Source organism: Theropithecus gelada, chromosome 12 (genome assembly GCF_003255815.1).
Source record: "Theropithecus gelada isolate Dixy chromosome 12, Tgel_1.0, whole genome shotgun sequence".
Classification (NCBI taxonomy): domain Eukaryota; kingdom Metazoa; phylum Chordata; class Mammalia; order Primates; family Cercopithecidae; genus Theropithecus; species Theropithecus gelada.
The window spans coordinates 48,778,142-48,800,708 of record NC_037680.1 but is presented as its reverse complement, the minus strand read 5'-3'; positions in this window follow the sequence as shown (position 1 = coordinate 48,800,708).

Sequence of the window (22,567 nt, the reverse complement as noted above, 5' to 3'; positions counted from 1 at the left end):
GATGGAGCTTGATTACATCATTTCAACTCCTGGAGCAGTTATCCACTCCTGGACTTTTCTGTTCTTTGAGCTAGTTCCCACTTTTACTTAAGCTAATTTGAGTTGGATTCTGTCACTTGAAACCCAAAAGGTCCTGATTGATTGAAGAAAACTTTCAATCACTAAAATAATGGTTTCAAGTGACAGGCAGTCTGGCCCAAAACTGACTTACCTAAATGGCCAGACCCTACATACACTGAACACTCATAAATGGAAATATAGGAAGAGAGAGCTAGATGACATTCACAGAATGCATTTGGTTCTGATTTGTTAAAGAATATCTGGTACAAAAAGTTTAGGCCAGCAAAAAAGCACCATAATAAGGTGTCTCCCAAAAACATTTTGCATATGTCGGAAACACTACCCAACTGATTCCTTCACTTCATAAACGTTTATTGAGCAGGTCTAGGCTGGGCACTGCTAGGGAGAAACAAGGTAAGACAACATCCCTGCATAGAGAAACTCACAGTCCTGTGGGAGGCAGACATCGGAGCAGATGCACTAGCAGAGGAAGGGCGGTAATCCAGGAGAGAAGAAGTGCTATGGGAGGCCACAGGCAGGCAAACAGTTTTCTTACATCAGAAGTAAAAACAATCCTTCTGTCGCAGCAGAGAATAGATCCAGAGAGACCTACTCACCTACCACATTTCACTGGGACATATTCATTAAGCTGGAGAAGATTCCCTCAAGCTTTGAGACTTTCCACCCTTGAGAGTGGAAGAAAGGAAACCTACGCTTGTGGAGTTCCTAACCTGCGCCAGGCACTGTTAATTATCTGTGTTAACTCAGAAGTAATGATGCATCATCCTGTTATACAAATACCAAGGCCTTGATCTGCTCTGAAACCATTAAAAAAAACACCAATTCAACAACTAAATCTAATCTGACAGTGCTGGTGATTGAAACACTGTTGACTTCATCAAAATATAAGGGGATCCGAAAAATATCAGAAAGCAAGAGAATATTTTAATGCAAAAATCCAGCATGAACAAAATATCAAAATGTTAAATAAAGACATCAGATCCAGCCCTGCACTTGCATGCCTTGTCCTCACTTGCCTCACCCTAATTTGGACCCTGATCCCCAGCCACATCACCTGGCTCCATGCACCTTATAAGGGTTGTCACCTGGCTTCCTGTTCATAAACAACAAAGCAATCCTTAAAATGGACGTGGCTCTCGTGCCCATGTTTGGGGACACCAGGATAACGTAAAGCCAGAAAGTCTGCCTAATCCCTGCAGATAGAAAGCCACCTGCTTGGGGGAAGGAGGAAAGCTAGTGTGGGTGATGGAGCCCTGTCCTCACTGCTGAGGTAGGGAGATGGGCTGGGTAAGTGGTGAGAGGAGAGACTACCCTCTAAAGAGACCTTATTCATCAGGGTTCTTAAAAACACCACCAAACCCTCTCAATCCTGATGGAATTAACCAGATACCCTCGGGGCTTTTGAAGACACCAGTAATGAAATGCACACTACCTGTCCTATTTCCCATCTGCTTGAAATTTAGCTGCCATTGTGACAGTATTCAGAGGTGGGACCTTTTTTTTTTTTTTTTTTTGAGACAGAGTCTCACTCTGTCACCCAGGCTGGAGTGCAGTGGCACAATCTTGGCTTACTGCAACCTCCGCCTCCCAGGTTCAAGCAATTCTCCTGTCTCAGCCTTCTGAGTAGCTGGGATTACAGGCACGTGCCACCACGCCCGGCTAATTTTGTGTATTTTAAGTAAAGACGGGGTTTCACCGTGTTAGCCAGATTGAGCCATGGTCTCAATCTCCTGACCTCGTGATCTGCCTGCCTCGGCCTCCTAAAGTTCTGGGATTACAGGCGTGAACCATCACACCCAGCCCAGAGGTGGGACCTTTCAAAGGTGATTAGGTCATGAGGGCTCTTCCCTCTTAAATGGGTTAAAGCTGTTATCTTGGGAGTGGGTTCCTTATAGAAGGATGGGTTCAGATTTGTATGGAATGGGGAAGCATTCCATTCATTATCTACATTAAAATAATTAAAATAGCTAATATTTATGTGCTATACACAACACCAGTTTATGTTTTCTCATTTAAAAGGTTTTTTTTTTTTTAATATTGAAGTTCAAAGAAAGTTACAGGAAATATATATATATATTCTGTTAATGAAGAACTAATTTTTAATTCATTTATTATTTAACAAATACTTATGGATGGATAAACGAACATACAAGCTTTATTACTTCTACATATTTAGGGCATCATGGGATTACTTCATGTTATCTTAGAAGACTTTGGAGTTTTACTTATAAGAAAGAACACTGACTTAACTAATAATTTGATTATACTAATAAAAATTAACTCGGGCTCTGAATGTGAAATTAAATGTACTGCCCCTACTGAGAACTGAAAACCATGCAATCCTTTGTATTTTGACTCTTGATAGTCTCACTTTTCCTGGAAGATCACCCAAATTCTGTGATGTAGTTCATGCAAAGCAGTCATTGAAATAACATTTAGTTAACACCTACAATATGCTACGAACTTTATGCCATTAGTTGCTGAATCTACAGGAGTGAATAAGGCATAGTTCTTATCCTTGAGGAAATGGTCATTAAATGAGGGAGAAGTATACAAATAACCAAAATACAACCATGCTACGTGGCAACAGAGAAGGGGACACAAAACACTGTGGGAGTATGGAGGATATAAAACAGAGATTCTGAATCCTTCATATTCTAGAAATGAAAAAAGTAGAAACCCACTTCATTGTAACATCAAGGGTGTTTTTAGGCTGTCAACAGAAAGATCTGCAATCAAGCAAGAAAGACACTGAGAGGAGTGGTGTTGGAAACCTTATTAGGAAGTGTGGATTATCACACCCTTGAGAGATGTCCCTTTTACCCCAGCGTGCAAGTCTTTTGGAGTCAGATGGGGAAATTGATCATTAAGGCATCCGATTTCAGAGCCAGCTGGGAAGTACTGGCTGGATTCCACCTCTGGGAGGTGGAAGTTCTCCCAGAATGGCCTGGGAGGGGCAGTTCTCCAGGTAGGTATCCCTTGCTATTTATCTAGTGCCCTTTTAGCATGCGCAGTAAGCAGCTGTTGACTTGACTAGACTTCCCCACCCCATTCCATGTCCTTCCCAGGTGTGCTGGGACAGGTCACCTCTGACTGTCATTGAGCCTGGGGGAAGAAGGAGGGAGAGAGAAACAAAGCACAACAAAAATTCTCAAATGAGCTAGAAAAAATGAATTCTCTATCTCACTAAGCCAAGGGGGATCTATTTAATACACCAAGACTACAACTAGGAGGCTACAATTTCTTCCCAATTAGCCTTTTATTTCTGCCAGGTCTCCACAAAGTAAAAGAATTGACATCTATGCAGAATCAAGTCACTTGGAAATAGTCCCCTAATATTCGTGCCAATAATTGTAATTAGTTTCCCACATCTATTATTTGAAGGCTATTGACCTTAAAGAATAATTGGCCAAATTGTAAAAATGTTGTTGCTAGAATGGACCACAGATATCTAGCCATGAGAAATCTGAGGCCCAGACAAGTTAGCTGAATTATCCCAAATCACACAGCAAGGTAGTAGCATTAATAGTCTAGAAGACCACAGCTAAGCTCTGGACTCCTAGAGGACCTTTGATGGAAGCTCTCTTATGTATGTTCTTGCCTTCATCCTTGCAATAATACCTAAGAAGAACGACAGTGTTTACATTTGTGGAAGATTTTCTACATGTTAATGAGCGTGCAGGTGTGTGTGTGTGTGTGTGTGTGTGTGTGTGTGTGTGTGTTTTCTTGGCAAAGCACATGTCTGTTTAACCGTCAGCTCAGTCCCCTATTGTGCTTAAGATTCTTTGAGTTCAGGCAGAACTGCCCTGAGGCTCCCGAGAGCTCTACACCCACTCCCTGGGACTCCTCACACACACCGCTGTGGAAGGTCTGCCTGGATGCCTCCCAGGGCAAGTCCTCCCAAGGGAAGGGGAGAGGATACCACCCAAAGAGCTCCAGTGCACATCTGTTCCCAGGGCCTGGCAGAAACCATCGCTGGAATTTAGCAAGAAGCCTGCAGAATCATTGCTATTGCTCTGGGGCTGACAGTTGTTAAGGACTCATTAGGGAGTGTCAGTTTTCCACAGGCAACTGCATTTCTGAGAAAAGGGCCTGAACTTGGACTAAAGAAATGCTAGCAGCTATTTCTATTTCAAGAGAACAAGTTGTTGAATCTAAGTGGCAAAAGAATTCACAAGCCCCTTGATCTCCCACTTCTGGCATGTTCCATCCACTCTGAACTAAGATGTGGGTCTGAACTATAAAATAAGCACTCGATGAACTTCTGCCTTCACCTCCGCCTCCGCTCCCCTCCTCCAAAACCCATGCTGAGAACAGTCAGCAGCCTTACGAATTCTTCACAGTCAAGGAGAAAGTTGGGAAGACAGGTTTGAAAGCTGAGGCCAGCCAATGATGGCACATGCTCAGATGCCCATTTATCCCCTGTGTGAGAATGCCAGTAAATGAACAGAGACTGAGGTTTTAGAAGAAAGGAAAGAGGCAACAAATACCATCCCTGCCCTTAAGGAGCATACGACCTGAGGCAAAGACCCCTTGGAAACAAAGACCAAAATAAGAAGGAGCACTACACATGATTCAGAGAGGGCGTCTTACAGCACAGAGTTTAGGGAGCAGAGAGGTCACTGAAAGCTGGAGTATTGTCCACAGCCTCCCTCTCGTCAGGGCCTCTGTAGATGCTGTGCTCTTGGAGTCTGTCTCAGCCTTCCTGTTGAGTCCGACTCCTCTCCTAGATCAGTGGTTCCTAAGAACCCACTTTAGTCTCTCTCAGTTGCTGTGATAGATATCCAACTTGAATGAGCTTAATTCAGCAGGTCTCCATTTTGGCAATGCATTCAAATCGGGGGAGCTTTAAAACCTACCTATGCCCAAATCCTATCCCAGACCAATTGAATCCAGTTCCCCAGGTGAGAGACCCTGACATCAGATCCTAATGGCAGTCAGGTTGAGAACCACTGGGTTTAAGCAATAAAGGGCAATTTGCAAACTCACAGAGGAAAACCACAGGAAGGTGGAGCTGTCCTTAGGTACAACTAGAATCAGGACATTGAACCAGTCAAGATCCTCTGTTCCTCTGTTCCCCTTTTCTTGCATATCTGTTGCATCTTCTCTCCTTGAGATAGGAATCATTATTAGTAGTGGCTCTGGCTTACCCTTTAGCAGTTAGAGGATAGAGCTTTCCTTCTCAGTTCTGTATTGATCATCCCCTACCCCATTTTTTTTTTTTTCTAAAAACAACTCTGATTGGCCTTCCAGGGGTCATGTGCCCACCCCTTGGCCACCCATGTTGAGAGGTTTTCATTGGTCCAGCTTGATTCGCAATTGTGTTCCTACCCCTGGGGAGGGGTGCTGGGGAGACTACCATAGATCCTTGCTAGTCAAAGTGTGGTCTATGGACAAACTTTCTGGGCATCACCTAGAAGCTTGTTAAAAATGGAAACTCCCAGGTGCCGTCACAGACCTGCTGATTGAGCATTTGCCTTCTAACAAGCTCCCTAGTTGATCTGTATGCACATGAAGGCCTGAGAACGACCATTCTAATGCTCTGGTATCGCTTTCTAAGGTTGATGAAAGTAGAGGTATTTCTTTCTCTTGGTTTCACGCTAAAGCCTCAGAAGAAGGATGCCACCACTCCTCTACAGCTTCTGACAGCATCTGTACCAACACCAGGTCTGTCTAGCCTGGTTGGCAAGAAACCCAGTCAAGCTCCCCACACCATTCCTTCTTCTCTTTCTCAAAAGCTGGCTGTGGATGAGGTCTGTGGTTTTGCTGCAGTAGCTGATAGGGAAGAGGATGTGGTGCTCTGGGCTAAATAGGGTCCAGCAGCTGGTGCTTATCAGCCATGCTCTGTGATACACACAGATGTGTCCACGCCTACCTTCCTGGCTGAGGACGTGTGGGAACTCAGAGTTTCCCCTGGGAATGAATGACAGAGCAAGGAAGTGACAAGGCTGATGTAGGTGTGATGGCATCCTGCCCAGCATCTTGCTAGTCAGCCAGGTCGGGGGATTTGCCTCTGAAACCCGGAAGCACGTGGGAAGCACAAATATATAATCTGGGCATCTGGCCACTCAGTTCAGTGATGCTCTAGGTCCTTCCTGGAGGATACCATTTTCAAGTTCAATGTACTCCCTAGGCTCCAAGCTCTATCTTCTGTGTCAACCCATTTTTTTCCCTTACCTTTCCCTTCCCCTGTCCATTTGTTTTCCCACTCAAACAGGAAAAGGTGAAAATTAGTGGGCACTCAATAATTATTGGTTGAAGAAATAAATGAATAAATAAATGGTTTTGCATTTTTGGAAGAAGGAGAATTGAGCTTTATTTTCATCTGCTTTGATGGATAAATAGCTTTACTTCTGGGAAACGACACAGAATTACCACCTAGAAATCATCACCTTTGTTTAGATCTCTCCTGCATCTCTGCCCTCCACAAACAAGAAAGCCTATGTGTTTGTACACCAGAGCCTCGAGTTTAACCTCATGTGGGCTTCAGGAAAAGCCTGACTTTTGGTCTCAGTGGCTTCTGACCAGCATTGCCTTCAAAGAATGAAGAGAATATCTCCCCAATTATTTGGGTATTTTCATCTCAAGATGAAATCTACTTCTATCCTCTTGTTGCAGATCAGAATTAAAACTTTAGAATGTGTCTGCTGGAGAACTGGCCTAACTGCTTCATTTTTATAGAGGAGGCAACTGAACCCAGAGGAAGGGAATAGATCTGTCTGAGGCCACACAACTAGTAAGAGCCAGTTGTCTGTGTAGACCACAGGTTTCCTGAGTTCGGATCTAGTTCATTCTCCTTTCACGCCACAGTGTAGCCCATTGACCACCCTGCTATCAGAACTCGCCTCAGCAGCAGCGGTGATGCCACTTTCCTGTGGCTAGAAGGATGGCCGATTAAAGGACCTCAGTCAGCACCCCCCTCTAACGGGAGCCTGGGGAAGACGCCCCAGGTAGGATTCCAGCGGCCAGTTCCACACCAGCCCCAGAGTCACAGACCTGTTTTTCCAAAAGTCCATTTATTTCTGTCTCCTTTACCCAGCCCAAACAGCAATGGAGAGGATTTTGCTCAAACTTTCCAAAATAACTTCCCTCTGGGCTGAGACCAAGCATGTGTAGCTTCAGGCCAAGGAATATTGAGAAGTTTATGAGCCACTAAAAATAGACAGTTACAACAGAAACTTCCTCTTACTTCTGCCATTTTCTCTGCTGGCTACACAAACACAGAGGCAGACTCCCTGATCATGGAGGGTAGAAAAAAGCATCCCATGCTCCAAGCTATGGTGTGATCAGATGGGAAATATGTTTAAGGAAGAACATTGCCATTTCAAGAACGAGTCTGGTCCAAATATTGCAACTGGAAAGGAGAGGACCCATTGGTGCATCCTCTGGTCCCGAATTCTTTCTCTCACAGCCAAAGAAGGGCAGAGGCAGGAGCAATGGCAGGACTAGAGACAACAGGCAAACCCATCGTAGGCCTCTGCCCATTTGTAGCCTCTCATCTGTGTTTGGAATGGAAGCCATGTTTAACCATGGTGTCAGTCCTAAAATAGTCCAGAACAATTCCAACAGGGCAGATTATGTCTTTAGGGTACGTGTGAGCTGGTTATGCAGTCTATCCCTTGCCTTCTCTTTGGACTACATCTGTACCTGGCTGCATTGAAGATTCTGGTTCACTTCATTACCTTTATAGAGTCCAGAAAACAGCCAAATTAAGAATTTTCATTAGGTCCCAATGTTCCTGGTTTCCAGCCAGCTACATACCAGTCATCCCTGAACTAGACCGCATGGAAGTAAAGGCTATAACTTATAGGCTTGTGTTAGTCCAGTGTCCACTAAGCCTGTATAGTGCTCTACGTTGCAATGGGATGGAATAATAGAATCCCACCAAGAATGGAAATCAGCCCACGTGCTTAAGAGAAAGCAGTTGCATGTTTGGTTCATTCTGAAGTAAATGACTTTCATGGCCTCAGTCTGTATAGAGATGTCATAAGAAATCTGAAGTTATACAAAGGAATAAAGAATAACAGAGGTCCAGAGAAGAGAAGGTGTATCTTTCCCATCTACCACATCCAGAAGGCTGAGTGGGGCCCTGATGTGATCCTCAGTATTCCAGTTCTCCCCCAAAGGAATAATTTAAAGTTGTATCAAGTGCATTTCTTGTACTTAAACTCTGTTTTATATACTCGGCATTGAACAGCGACCCATCATAAGATAGCTCCATTCTTCTTTTTATTTATTTATTTATTTATTTATTTTATTTATTTATTTATTTATTTATTTATTTATGTTTTAGACAGCGTCTCGCTCTGTCACCCAGGATGGAGTGCAGTGCTGTGATCTTGGCTCACTGAAATTTCCACCTCTGGGGTTCAAGTGATTCTTGTGCCTTAGCACAAGTAGCTGGGATTACAGGCACCCGCTACCACACCCAGCTAATTTTTGTATTTTTAGTAGAGACGGGGTTTTGCCATGTTGGCCAGGCTGCTCTCAAACTCCTGGCCTCAAGTGATCTGCCCGCCTTGGCCTCCCAAAGTGCTAGGATTACAGGCATGTGCCACCGCACCTTGCCAATTCTCCCTATTTTTAAAGGCTCCCAAAGGGGAAAACCAGAACATTTTTTTTCTGGCCATCTTAATGTTTTAACAGCTCTTTAGAGAAAACAAAATCATCCTATTCCTGACCCAAATCTCTTGTGCTGGGATTTAAATCCATTTCTTCTTATTTGGTTCTTAGTGGAGATAGGAAACACCTGGAGCCCTTCCTGTGTTTATTCTACATGGTGTCTTGGGTTTCTCATTTTATTCTTTTTTTACTTCCTTATCCATCTCTCCTGAGTCCTCTCGAAATTCTTCATCTTCCTCTCTCATTATGAAGTCCTAAAGGAGCCACAATGCTTGGGACGGGATGCCAGTGCCCATAATATAAATATATATGTGTATTATATAGCAAACATCTATATATATATACACACACACATGCATATATATAGATGGTCTCTGACTTGTGATGGCTTAACTTATAATATTTCAACTTTATGGTGGTGCAAAACCATTGCAATTTCAACAAAATACACAGTGTTCAATAAATTACATGGGAATTCAATACTTTATTCTAACACTGGCTTTGTGTTAGATGATTTCACCCAATTACAGGCTAATGTAAGTGTTCTGAACATGCTTCAGGTAGGCTAGCCTAAACTATAATGTGCAATAGGTTAGGCGTATTAAATGCATCTTCAACTGATAAACTCATTGTAAGGTGAAAATATTGTAAGTCAAAAAAGGATTTAATGCACCTAGACTACCAAATATCATAGCTTATCCCTTTAAATCCTTTTAAAAAGATGTTCATATGCACCAGCTCATTTAAACCTTAAAACCGCCATTCTGTGAGATGGCCAAGGAGCCATTATTACTTCTATTTGATAGCTGAAAAAACTCATGGAGTTGAAGTGAATTGCCCAGAGTCCTAATCTAAACCTAGTAAGTAGCTGGACAAGCAGCCAAACTCAAGCCATCTCATTCCCAGTGCAGGCCCTTCTTCATGACACCTTCTCATCTTTTATGTGTCAGTCTTGCATTGTAGGACTGTATACTAGGCCCTTGTCCATCTAGACCCAACCCCTCCCTCCCTTGTTTTTCCTCTGCATCCTGTTCACACTTATGTCAGAGCACATCAAACATTCCATTCCACTTATCTTTTACTTCTGGAGGGCAAAGACCACAGCCTACTTATCTTAGATTTCTCCTGCCTTACAGAGTGGTTTAGCCTTTTGTAGGTGCTCAACAGATGTTATGAATGAATGACAAAAGCATCATAGGGAGGCATAGAGATGGTGTTTATTCTATCAAATCTACTACTATGAGGCAAATAAGCTTGATTAAATAAAAGGTTCAATTACACAACTGCTTTAGAGAATTAAATGAAGCTTCCACCTTGATAATTTTTATAAAATGAGCTTCATTAGTCACAGCATATTAGACAGCATTATAATATCCAAGTTATAATCATGTATTGCCGTGGTTTTAAAATATTAAAAATCAGTCCTGGCGAGGTGGCTCATGTCTGTAATTCTAGCACTTTGGGAGGCTGAAGTGGGAGGATTACCTGAGGTTGGGAGTTCAAGACCAGCCTGACCAACATGGTGAAAACTCGTCTCTACTAAATATACAAAAAATCTGCTGAGTGCAGTGGTGTGCACCTGTAATCCCAGCTACTCTGGAGGCTGAGGCAGCAGAATCACTTGTACCCAGGAGGCAGACGTTATGGTGAGCTGAGATCACACCACTGCACTCCAGCCTAGGCTACAGAATGAGACTTGGTCTCAAAAAAAAAAAAAAAAAAAAAAAAAAAATTAAAAATCTATATAACACCAATGTCAAATATTAAATCAACCATTTTTCCCTTCAAATCCAGGAAATTCTTTCTCATGTTAATGGTAGTCTTATTCTTCACGGTAAAGTGACTCCTCCTTTTTTTCCCAGAACATTTCCAAACAGTAGATGTCTAATATCACTAACTACATGGCAAGTATTTATTGCTCACATTGATGGGTCATATTTTTATTCCTAACTTCCCACAGAAAAGCTACATAGGGTAAGCCAGCTTAACATTTCCGCATAGCTATTACTTTCGTCCCATAAAAAATAACAGTAGATTAGAAAGTCCAACCTCTGTTTAGACAGTGGCTTGGCTTTTAACTTCTTTATGGCTTGAGAGAAGTTAAAGTTTAGATATTTAAAACTAAATATTGAATCTATAGTTCACATTGGAAAGCATAGTTTTCACCCGAGGACTTCCTATACCTGGAAAATTTCTGTTCCCTATGACATCCTGTAAAATGGTTTTTTTCTCTGCTTGGGGGGAAAATTTGCATTCAGTGATGCATAATTAGCAAATTAGGAGCCAGCAATGAATGAATAAATGTCTCCTCACAAAGTCTTAAGGACCAAGTATTTATAATATTTACATTTTCTTGCTATTTTATTTCATTGTGAACACTGAAGGGAAATTAGCAGTGTTGATATTATTACTACAGTACCATTATGAGATTAAAAGAAAAAAGGCAAAGTCTGAGTGTTTATGTAATTATTTATGGCTTGTTATCTAAGATCAAAATTTTTTAGATCCTCCAAAGGAGAAGGGAAGCCATTGTTTCCTGTACACAAAACTTGCTTTGTCACAATCAACAATTTGGAGACCATAATAAGCAGTATAGGACTTATGGTTTCTCCGCCAGAAAGGACGACTTTCTAGAGACTTTGAACTGAGCTCTTTGTGAAGATCCAAAGTTCCCTTGCTGGCAGCCATCGTGGTGCTCAATGGCACACAAGGGGAGGAAACTTCTGGCATTTTCAATTCTGATGGAAGTTCAGCACTTGGTTTAGCCAAATCAGGCCTCAGGCTTGCTAGGGCTCAGGAGTCTGAAAAGTTGATGAATATATGCAGACTGCAGTAAAACAAATGGACAGGTGAGCTGTCAGGATCCAATGTCCAGTCTTTTAGGCTAGGTCATGTGGCTGGGGTCAAAGTTCAGCAGTGCAGAAAGGACAGGGAGAAACATGTGGTACCCGCATTGGATTTGAAGTTCAGAGCTTGGGAGGCACCACCCTCCCAAGCATTAGTTGAAGGATGTGAAACTCACAGAGTGGAGTGGGCAGGAATGCCGGCTTGACCTCAGCTTGCTTCTTCAGGCTTCTTTCTCTACAACCAAACCTGCCAGCCATATTGAACCACTTGCCACTTTTCTGAATGAGCTAAATTTTCTTTGCCTTGTTTCCGGGGCTTTCCACATGCTGCTACTTCTGCCTGGAAGGTACATAATTGTTCTACTCTACTCTACACACACTCAGGAATCACCTTTTTTTTTTTTTTTTTTGAGACAGAGTCTCTCTCTTGTTGCCCAGGCAGGAGTGCAATGGTGTGATCTTGGCTCACTGCAACCTCTGCCTCCCGAGTTCAAGTGATTCTCTTGCCTCAGCCTACTGAGTAGCTGGGATTACAGGCATACACCACCATGCCTGGCTAATTTTGTATTTTTAGTAGAGAAAGGGTTTCTCCATGTTGGTCAGGTTGGTCTTGAACTCCTGACCTCAGGTGATCCACCCGCCTCGACCTCCCAAAGTGCTGGGATTACAGGTGTGAGCCACTGCGCCCAGCCAGGAATCACTTTTTATGGAAAGCCTTTCCTAATCCATGCCACACCCCCAAGACTAAATTAGGTGCCTCACCCCTAGAATCCCCATGGTCTCCATAGACATACCACCAGCGTACCATTTAATATAAAACCCTCATAGGGTTTCAACCAGTTTTCTTATTAATGGAGCACTTTCTTCAAAAGAAATCTTACTCAGAACCCAATGCAAAAGAGCAGGCGCTTTGACAAAGTGGAGGAGGGTGACCAAGGCCCTGCCTACTTGGCCCCATTGCTTACCCAAGGACGTCACCCCTGAGAACCTTTAAGAAAAGGCTAAAGGGGCTCAGAAAATGCTTTTAAAATCCCAGGCCTAATATATATATATGCTTGCTTATATTAAAATACATAAAATACAGGCATGCTTTATTCAAAGCTGTCCCATGAAGTACTTATTTATGTTGAAGTACTTATTTATATCAACACTTTTAGCTGATATAGTTTTGAACTCGTATGGCATGGACACTGAGTAATCAGAAATCCACCAACTATTAACAAGCGCGGCTGTCCAGTGCATACCAGAAGAACATAAGCGTTGAACGTGTGCAAACTTTTATTCACTACAAATCCACTATTAATGTGTATTTTATCCAGGCTGCAAGCCACTGGCACATCAGCTATATTACTCCGAGTTGGACAACCATGTTTTTAATCCAATGTGGCCTTTCTTCCTGCCTATTATTTTACATTATGATGAATACCCATTATAGTCGATAAAGTGTGAAGGATGGAGTCAAACCTTCTCGAAGAAGCAAAGGAAGTGACCCACATAGAATTTGGAATGCAAATGTTAGCGTTCCTTCTATCATCTCCAAAGAAGTGGCTAAGAAAACAGTAAGTCTCATGATGAGCAGGTAAATAGGGATTGGTAGACATCATGGATATCCTGGTAACCTAGGAGGCTTAAGCCCCGGGTGTGCGAATGGGAGTTGGAAAGAATGAAAGCATGTTTGCTAGGAAAGAATGAAAGAATGAAAACTGGGACATAGCTCCACCAGGTCCCTGCTAGAGTGACTCTGTACCCTCACCACTTCAATTAGAGTCCTCATGTCCAGTAGACATCTACTGTATGTCCACCCCAACTCAGATACCTTGGGTATATGCATGTACACATATGCCTGGGAGAATGTCAATTCATTTCTTAAGTTTACTTGGGAGAAGAACCAGGGATGTGCACCACAGAAGTGAAAATAAAATGTTTTACTGTAAACCTTTCATATGATGTTAATTTTACATGCTCATATATAAAATCACCAGCTTTTCTGTCTGCCTCATCTATTAAACTGTAAGTTTCTTGAGGATAGAAACAATGTCCTATCCATCTCAGTATCTCTGACCCAAATACAGCACCTGGTATGTAGTAGGTAATAAATGGCTGGCTGGCTGGCTGGCTGGCTGGATGGATGGATGGATGGATGGACAGGTGGAAGGGTAGACGGATAAACAGATAGATCTCAGCAGACAAGCAGTTTTAGCACCAAAGAGATTATAACAGCAGGTTCCTGGGCCTAAACAAAGAGCCCTGCAAAAGAAGAAATCCATAGAATCTAACTGCAGAGCGACTGGGAGGCAACAGCAGAAGAGCACAGTGGCAAGACTGAACCCTACATAAGAAGGTCTCTCCCTGTCCAGAGCTAGAGCTGGACACAGTCCAGGGCCCAGGGTCCTTCCAGAGACTTGGGAGAAAATGCAACTCCATTGTGTGCAGTAAGATTTCCGGGAAAGTCAATAGAGGGACATACGAAGCCTGATGCTTCGTGCTTGTAAGATACTTATCTATCTGTCTCTGACTTGAGTGGCTTTCTCAGGCCAAAGAAAGAAAATGAACATTATGAAAGGGCTTTAATTGGCCTGGACAGTGCTGATAGTAACATAAGTTACCATGGTAGCTAATGCACACACTTCCTTCTCAATAAATAATACCTTCTTATCTGCTTTCTAAAGAAAGAATTAATGAAAGAAGAAGAAAAGAAAGAAAGCTACACCTCCTGCAAAATATGCCCATTTCTTTCTGCTGTTACTTTTGGGGATTCTAGCTGTTGCTTGAGAAGCTACCATGTGATTATTTGAATCTCAAAGAGCAAACAACCCTTACTTAATAACAGATGCTGCAAAAGCCATGCAAGGCAACATCTTAGTCTCTTTGACTGCTATAAGGTGAAGGGCATTTTGAGGCACCAGAGGGAACTGGGAGACTTATTCAGAGTTCATTCATGACATGTGTAGTAATTACGGAAGAAGAAATGGAAGCACGAAAGGCTATTTGAAATGGTTTTCTCTTTAAAATTGAGAGGATGATCTTACAATATTTTAGGATGACATTATGTGTAGATGCTTTTACAACTTCTTTGGTAGGAATGATCTGGAATCCAAGCCCAACTAGAGATTAAAGGGCTTGGGGTGAGAGGGGGTATGAACTTACTTCTTTGTTTCATTGGTTCAGCTCCAGCCTTTCTCCGTCACAGAAATCAGATGCAGGAAATAAACCCTCTGAGATCATCTTATGGATGCCCTGCAGGGTCAGCGCCAGTCTATTCTTTGTGTATCTGAGTGAAGTGCTTTATTCAGGCAATTTTGAAAAGATTTAAGTAATGCAGCTCTCTCCATTTTTTCTGGCAAATTTTAGTATTCACAGCCTTGAGCAAAGGTTTGGTTTTATTATTATTATTATTATTATTTACAAAATGGCAGGCAGATAATGGCTGGCCATTGCTTTCAGGCCAACGACCTGCAGAACCTTCTGTTGGTAGAAATGCCACATGAGTAACAGGGGACTCTGTAAGAGTGGGCTTCCAAGACACCTCGGCATCAGGGGTGCATCCAGGGTTTTGTGGAATAGTAGAAAATTTCGTTTTCTCCCTTTTCACACTTTTCTTTATATACTGGAGGGAACCATCAAGTTCTGCAAGCCCACAGTCTTCTTCTAGGGAAAAGACCCCCCACCCCCCTTGCTAAGGGACAGGTCTAGGCAGGCAATGTACAGACCAATGAGTATCTTTATTTATTTAATTTTTTTTGAGACAGATACTCACTCTGTCATCCAGGTTGGAGTGCAGTGGCACGATCTCGGCTCACTGCAACTTCTGCCTTCCAAGTTCAAGCAATTCTCCTGCCTCAGCCTCCCTAGTAGCTGGGATTATACGCACATGCCACCATGCCTGGCTAATTTTTGTATTTTTAGTAGAGATGGGGTTTCACCATGTTGGCTAGGCCGGTCTCAAACTCCTGACCTTGTGATCTGCCCACTTCTGTCTCCCAAAGTGCTGGGATTATAGGCATGAGCCACCGTGCCCAGCCCTGGTGAGTGCCTTTGCATGAAATCCAAAAGACTGCTGGTGTCAAAACCAGGCCCGTCATTGTGAAGTTTGAACATAAGATATAAGAGCAATGATTCATTGGCAATGAGCAGCGAGAGTCCACAGATGAACCAAAGCCATAAGTAAGCAGAAACCACGGCTCTCCCTGAGTGAAGGACCAGCTGAACGCGCCGACACAGAGCAAAGGCACAGGGGATGAAACACAATGCAGGGCACTGGGCAGACGCTGGGAAAAGCCAAGGAAAAACGAAAAGAGCTCAATCACTGTAATGGTGGGGATACAAAATTGTCACTGTGAGGGAGCAACAAAGTAAGCCTTAGAGAAAATTTAGATCATTCCAACTCCTGAATTCTACTCTCTCTTCTGTGGGCAGCCGGTGTCCTCCATCCTGGGCTCTTGTGGGATCCCCATCTTCTGCCATGTCTGTTTTTACAACATCTACCATTACTTGAGGCAACCTGAGAGAATCTCCAGGCCCACAGAGCGTGATGAACCAGCCCTTTACCCCAGAGCCCAAACTACAAACTCAGTCATCACATGAATGGACTTGGCCCAAATGAGGAAGCACCAAGAGTATAAAAGAAATGTCTGGGGGGCAACGTGTAAGGCACGAAGTACAGTTTCGAAGGCCAAGTTTCAAACGTCATTCACAAGTCTTCTTTTGGTCATCGGCCTCTATTCAGGAAATAGAATAACATGGCAGATGTTTAATATGCAGCAAAGCCATGAAGAGGGTTCCTCCCACATGAGCACATCTCGGCCTTCAGAGACTTTCGCCCTTGCCACTTAGCCAGCTGCATGACTGAGTCGAAGCCAGCTAGGGAGGCAGGTAGGGTGGAGGCAGGGTTGTGGACTTTCACTGTCTTTGTCACCTCTCCCCTTCAGGCTGCCACATGGAAGCCCACAGACCTAGTATGCCAGCAAGACAGTCCCCAGGGTGAATGGGGCCCCTGGAGTTGTATAACACAATATCCCTGCTTGATGGCCCTTCAGGAGGCCCAGTGGCAGGAATGCCTGTGCCCTCAGCAGCTGCAGACCCTAAGCCTTCCCCTTCCCCAACCCCTCTGTACCTCCAATCTGTACCATTCTTGCTGTTCTTCCAAGAGAAAGCCCAACTTGTTCATTTTCAAACACCAAATCATCCTGCTCAGCCCCCGATTCCCCACTCCCACGGCTGCTCTCTTTGCTGTGACACAAGAGGCACCTAAATCAATAGCATGAGCAGACAGCGACTCTCAGTCACCAACAAACATGTCGACCTAAAGGGAAGGAGCTAAGGCAAAATTAATATAAGTAGTTTATTTGGGCCAAACTTAAGGGTTGCCACTTGGGAGCACAGATTCAATCGTCCTCAATTACACACGATTACAAGTGGATTTTTAAAGGCAAAAGGGCAGACTGGGAGTGGGCTGATACAAAGCTATTGTCAGGAATTCTCATTGGTTTATAGAAATGACATTGACTAGCGATTGGCTATAGATTTTTAAGCTATAGGGTGTGGGTCCAGTGTCTGGTGTGGCGCTACTAGGTGAATTTATAGTTACTTGTGGCAATAACAAGCAGTTTCAGGAGATAAATACATAGTTCAGAGTGGGTAGTGGAACATAATTGCTATCTCATTTTAATGTCTTTCTGGACCTGATAATTTAAAAGGACTCATATTCCTCAGATAAAAGTTCTTTTATTTTCTCAAATGGTAACTCTTCTTCCTTCTGAGTAAAGAGATGTGACTAATGTGAGGCAGGGCTTTCGAGGGAGGGACCAGGGGCAGCTATTCGGTCCTCCTTCGCTCCTCCCTCCTCTGCTCCTCCCTCCTCTGCTCCTCCCTGGTTTGCTCTTTGATCAAAAGAAGCAGCCGGTACTAAGGAAGGAAGACCAGTACTGAGCAAGTCACATTTATCATTCAAGTTTCCTTACAAGAACTCACCACCAAAAGAAACTGTAAAGTGGGAGAAATAGGATGACTTCAAAAGCAAAAATGCAACTTACTAGCATATTTGATTATATATAGTCGCAAAGTAGGGAAAGGTCAATTTTTTTTTTTAAGTTCCAAATATTGTATTTGTAAAATACACTCTTTTTGTAGGAAGTGGCTGGCCTGATCCCATTACTGGGTATATACTCAAAGGAATATACAATGTTCTATTATAAAGACACATGTACATGTATGTTCGTTGTGGCACTATTCACAATAGCAAAGACATGGAATCAACCTAAATGCCCATCAATGGTAGACTGGATAAAGAAAATGTGGTACATATACGCCATGGAATACTGTGTAGCCATAAAAAAGAATGAGAACATGTCCTTTGCAGGGACATGGATGGAGCTGGAGGCCATCATCCTTAGCAAACTAACCCAGGAACAGAAAACCAAATACTTCATGTCCTCACGTATAAGTGGGAGCTACATGATGAGGACACATGGACACATAGAGTGAAACAACACACCCTGGGGCCTACTTGAAGGTAGAGGGTGGGAGAAGGGAGAGATCAGAGAAATAACTATTGAGTACTAGGCTGAGTACCTGGGTGACAAAATGATCTGTACAACAAACTCCCATGACGTGAATTTACCTATGTAACAAACCTGCACATGTACCGTTGAACCTAAAATAAAAGTTAAAAAAAAAAAAAAGTTATATCAGTTTTCTGAAATTCGTGGCCAAAAAAGTAGTTGTTGTGTTACAGGAAAGGGGTCCTGATCCCAACCCCAAGAGAGGGTTCTTGGATCTCATGCAAGAAAGAACTCAGGGCGAGTCTGTAAAGTGAAAGCAAGTTACTGGGAAAGTAAAGAAAGAAAAGAATAACTACTCCACATACAGACCAGTCCCAAGGGCTGCTCGTTGTTAATTTTTTTTTGAAACAGAAGCTTGCTCTGTTGTGCAGGCTGAGTGCAGCGGTACGATCTCAGCTCATTGCAACATCCACCTCCTGGGTTGAAGTGATTCTCCTGCCTCAGCCTTCCCAGTAGCTGAGACTACAGGTGTGTGCCAACATGCCCGGTTAATTTTTGTATTCTTGGTAGAGATGGGGTTTCACCATGTTAGTCAGGTTGGTCTCGAACTACTGATCTCAGGCAATCCGCCCGCTTTAACCTCCTAAAGTGCTGGGATTACAGGCGTGAGCCTGGTTGCCTATTTTTGTTTTGTTTTGTTTTGTTTTTGAGACGGAGTCTCACTCCGTCACCCAGGCTGGAGTGCAATGGCGCAACCTCGGCTCACTGCAACCTTCGTCTCCCAGGTTCAAGCGATTCTCCTGCCTCAGCCTCCCCAGTAACTGGGACTACAGGTGTGCACCACCACGCCCAGCTAATTTTTGTATTTTTAGTAGAGATGGGGTTCCACCATGTTGGCCAGGATGGTCTCCATCTGTTGACCTTGTGATCAATCCCTGGCCTTCTTGGCCTCCCAAAGTGCTGGGATTATAGGCATGAGCCACTGCTCCCCCTTATTTTTATGGTTATTTCTTGATTATATGCTAAGCAAGGGGTGGATTATTCATGCCTCCCCTTTTTAGGCCATATAGGGTAACCTCCCGATGTTGCCATGACATTTGTAAAAAGTCAGGGTGCTGGTGGGAATGTAGCAGTGAGGACCACCAGAGGTCACTCTCGTGGCCATCTTGGTTTTGGTGGGTTTTAGCCGGCTTCTTTACTGCAACCTGTTTTATCAGCAAGGTCTTTATGACCTGTATCTTGTGCTGCCCTCCTATCTCATCCTGTGACTTAGAATGCCTTAACCATCTGGGAATGCAGCCCAGGAGGTCTCAGCCTCATTTTACCCAGCTCCTATTCAAGATGGAGTTGCTCTGGTTCACATGCCTTTGACAGTAGCAAAAAGCAGTCTCCTCTTATTTCAGTCCCATTGTTGTTCTTTTTTCTGAGTTTTTAATTCCTTAAATCTCTGTGCATAGCTTTTGTTCCCTAAACGTGGTTATGAGTTCAAGATGGCCCACTGCTCAGACCTTCCTTAAATGCAGAGGGTTTCTGTTGACTGTGGACTACCCCAGAGTTACCCCTGACAGGCAAACACTCATAGGCCACTGTGTAAGCCAGCTATGGGTGCCTGTCTAGAACGCCACTCACAGGCAGGATGCAGATGGATGAAGGCACACAGTCCTGCTTCCTCAAGAGATGCATTTTCTCAGTTTGTTTTTAATTAACACATCCTTCTTCCCACCCCTGATACCAGGGTAGGTTTGTCAAAATCTATGGAAATGTCTGTAGGTTGCAGGAAAGTCCCTTGATTCTGAAACACAGGGCTGGAGAGAAGGCATAGTATTCCAAGGGAATAATTCACAGAACCACTGGCAGAGAGTAAAGGAATTCTTGGCTTTATCTGCGTTCCCCTCCCCCCACTTCATTCAACATTTTAAAGTACTTTCACCTGCTTCAGTGAAGGCACAGCTAGGGAACTTGTTGACTATCACGTGCTGTTATTTTAGTTAATACCCTTCTCCCCAGAGGTGAGCTTGTTTGCAGGAGGGCTTTGCAATGCATGGCTTTCTTTCCATCCTGATAGGCTTCATTTCCAAGCTAGTGGCTCTCTGAAATTCTTTTGCAAAACAGAGTCTCAGATCTCTCACTCCTTCCTGGTTCTATCAATATTCTATATGAGAATTTAGAACAAGGCTCGGCATTCACCAGAATCGCCTGGCCTTCTTTTCTCTCCTGCGATTGCTATGTTAATGAATCTGTTGGATGTCGCTGTGACCTACAAGCTCCTACCCAGCAGGAGAGCCCTGCATCTGAACTGCTGATATGCCACACTAAGAAAGGAAAAGAGGCCCTGCCTGGCCAGGCAGAGGGGCAAAGGAATTTCAGAAGCCTTCCAAGACTCAGATCATTGTGTAGAGATGTAAAAGATCACCACTCTCCTTGTTATTACTGGTGATAAATGGCTGGGCAGGCGGATCTGCACCACAAGAATTGCTGAAATTGAGGGAACCTTGTGGAATGAACAAGCAATTGAGGAGGAAGTGAGAGGCCGATGGCAGTGTGACCTTAGTGGCAGAAAAGCCAAATGTCATGTTGCTGTGACAATTTATGGCAAATATTTCTCTGTCTGGGGTGTGCCTTTAAATAGAAATTGCAAATGATGCAAGCTCAGGGTCATCACCTCCAAGTGCAAAGTCCTGCCAGTGGAGAAAGCCGCATAGAAGGGTTTCACAGGTTTGGGGAGCTTTGGCATGAAAGAGCCCAGCTGTTTGAGTTTCATCTATTCTTTTTTTAAGGATGAGTGGATATGTGAAAGTTGCAGCTGGAAATGAGCAGCTTCTCATGGGCTTTTAGCAAGCTCAGGGTTTGTTAAAACAAGGATGAGGTGGCTCATCCCTGTGTCTGAATTGTCAGCAGCTCAGACCCCTGGCTTGTTTCTTGGGGATCCCATCCATGAGGACTGATATGGTTTGACTGTGTCCTCACTCAAATCTCATCTTGAATTGTAATTCCCATAATCCCCACATGTGGTGGGAGGGACCTGGGGGAGGTAATTGAATCATGGGGACAGTTTCCCCCATGCTATTCTCGTGATAATGAGTAAGTTCTCACGAGATCTGATGGTTTTATAAGGGGCTTCCCCCTTCACTTGGCTCACATTCTTCTCTCTCCTGCCGCCTTGTGAAGAAGGACATGTTTGCTTCCTCTTCCACCATGATTGTAAGTTTCCTGAGGCCTCCCCAGCCCTGTGGAACTGTGAGTCAATTAAACCTCTTTCCTTTTTAAATTACGCAGTCTCAGGTATGTCCTTATAGCAGTGTGAGACTGGACTAATACAAGGACCTTCATGAGTGTCTCAGGCCTATCAATGTCCATTAGTCTGGACAAAGGCATTCATGGCCGTGGAGACCCTCTGGCACCATGTCAGCCACACACATTTCCTAGTTTCCTCTCTGTTACTTCACAAACAATGCTGGAAAAGTACAAGAGGTGACTGGGTTGAGTTACCTCTCTACAACACAGGGAAGAAAATGCTCAAGGCCATAGGAAACTGGGAAGACATTCCAGAAATAGGATGTCCAGGGTTTCAAAGATAATGCCATCATGGGGACTGGCTATAGGGAGCACTGGATCCAGGAATGGGCAGAAAGTAGTGCCATTCGGCTCCCCAGCTGGTAAAAGGAGCAGCCATCCTTCACTTCCCACCTGGGGAGCCACCTGGATACCCCTGGTCTTGGGTAACCACCTTCAAACTGCAGTTCTGTCTGCCCCTCCCCTGCATCACTCATGAATTTACCTCTCCATCCTCTGGATCTCATGGTAAATGCATACCCTTGCATTTCCTTTGTCTCTTATATAGTTTGAGCCCAGGGAAGGCCTTGGCTTGGTCATCACAGCTTAAATACCATATTCTTCTTCCTCCAGTCCTCATACCCGCCAATCAAATAAGGTGATTTTGATGGTTACCAGGTAGCTCGTGAGGCCAAGACATTCCATTCACCAGGGCTTAAAGTGAGTCAATAGGGAAACACAGAATCTACTCTATTGTTAAGCAAACACTCTCTTTATGGGTATTTGGCCCAAACAAGTTCTGTTATGTGGAGCACACTGATAGAATTGAAAATGTAGAATGTTAAAAACTTAGCATCAAGAATCAGTGGCTCAAAATAAACATGGAGATGAAAGAACACAGATATAGGTCATCATCAGAAAGGACAATACAGTGTTCTTAAAGCAGAGATCCAGAAAAATACCTGTTAAAATGCAAAACATGATCTGAAACAAACTCTAATATCAGGACTTATACATATATATACACAACCTGAAGCAGTGGCTCACGCCTGTAATCCCAGCACTTTGGGAGGGCGAGGCAGGCAGATCACGAGGTCAGGAGTTCAAGACCAGCCTGGCCAACATAGTGAAACCCCATCTCTACTAAAAATACAGAAATTAGTCAGGCATGGTGGTGCACACCTGTAGTCCCAGCTACTAAGGAGGCTGAGGCAGGAGAATCGCTTGAACCCAGGGAGTGGAGGT